This window comes from Ovis canadensis, chromosome 12 (genome assembly GCF_042477335.2).
Source record: "Ovis canadensis isolate MfBH-ARS-UI-01 breed Bighorn chromosome 12, ARS-UI_OviCan_v2, whole genome shotgun sequence".
NCBI lineage: Eukaryota > Metazoa > Chordata > Mammalia > Artiodactyla > Bovidae > Ovis > Ovis canadensis.
The window spans coordinates 51,428,516-51,429,784 of NC_091256.1; the positions used below are offsets into that span (position 1 = coordinate 51,428,516).

The 1,269-nt window shown below is 47.3% G+C and overlaps 1 pseudogene; it reads left to right on the forward strand.

Moving 5' to 3' along the window:
- The first annotated feature begins 438 nt into the window (after positions 1-438).
- On the forward strand, positions 439-889 carry LOC138416038 (elongin-B pseudogene; annotated as a pseudogene).
- Positions 890-1,269: the final 380 nt, after the last annotated feature.

The window sequence follows — 1,269 nt, forward strand, 5'->3', positions numbered from 1 at the left end:
TTTTTGAACTTTTTTTTAGTATTAGAAATTTTCCTTCTAAAGTAGAAATTAGGAGATACTATTTTCTGGGGCTTCCAGGTTTAATGCAGTGTGCCTTGGAAAAGCTTGTATAAAACATTCAACAAAGGCTTTGGATGTTATCCTTTATTTCTGAGTGCATAATTCAATCTTTGGTCAATTAAATCTAGGAGGACATACCTCATTTTACTCCTACTAAACTGTGACTATCTGCCTCCAACAGAGCTGACTCTTGGTCATTTGCAGGAGGGCCTGATAGAGGGTCTGGCCACACATTTCTTCTGGGATAGGGACTTTCTCCAGGGAGTTGTTTGGCCTAGCTAATAAACTACAGTACAGTTGCCCGCTGAAAGAATGCCCTTTGGTAGCATCAACAAAGAATGTTGACTGCCACTTCAGTAAACAAAGGATGTTGCAGGCGCGTCGAGGGGGAGAGGCAGCCGCCGCGATGGACGTGTTCCTCATGATCCGGCGCCACAAGACCACCATCTTCACGGATGCCAAGGAGTCGAGCACCGTGTTCGAGCTGAAGCGCATCGTCGAGGGTATCCTCAAGCGGCCGCCGGATGAGCAGCGGCTGTACAAGGACGACCAGCTTCTGGACGACGGCAAGACATTGGGCGAGTGTGGCTTCACCAGCCAGACAGCACGGCCTCAGGCCCCCGCCACTGTGGGGCTAGCCTTCAGGGCAGATGAGGCATTCGAGGCCCTGCGCATCAAGCCCTTCTCCAGCCCACCTGAGCTGCCGGACGTGATGAAGCCACAGGACTCAGGAAGCAGCGCCAACGAACAGGCTGTGCAGTGAGAGGCCTCCCCAAACTGTCCCCCCTTAATAAAAGATTTGGGCGTCCAAAAAAAAAAAAAAAAAAAAGGATGTTGCAGCCATAAATCCATCAGCCACTGAACCACCCTCAACATCCCCAAACCCTAGTCACAGTGCACCCTGAGGGGCTTCAGGATGAGAAAAGATAGGATACTGACCCAGTTAAGGTGCATATCCAAGGAATAATTTCAAAAAACCCAGACTCTTGCATATACAGAAAAGTACTAAAATGATTAACTTGAGATGTCTATTTTTGTTTAGCAGTAATCTTTCGATGTTCAACTTACATGTGTTTTTCTTTCTTTTCCAATAACAACCTCTATGTTTCTTGATTAGTCCTTTACCTCTTTGGAAAAGTCCCTCAGAGCTGAGAGGTTGCCATCCTGGGATACAGTCCTCACTAAGGTCTCTAACCTGGAGAAGGAAAT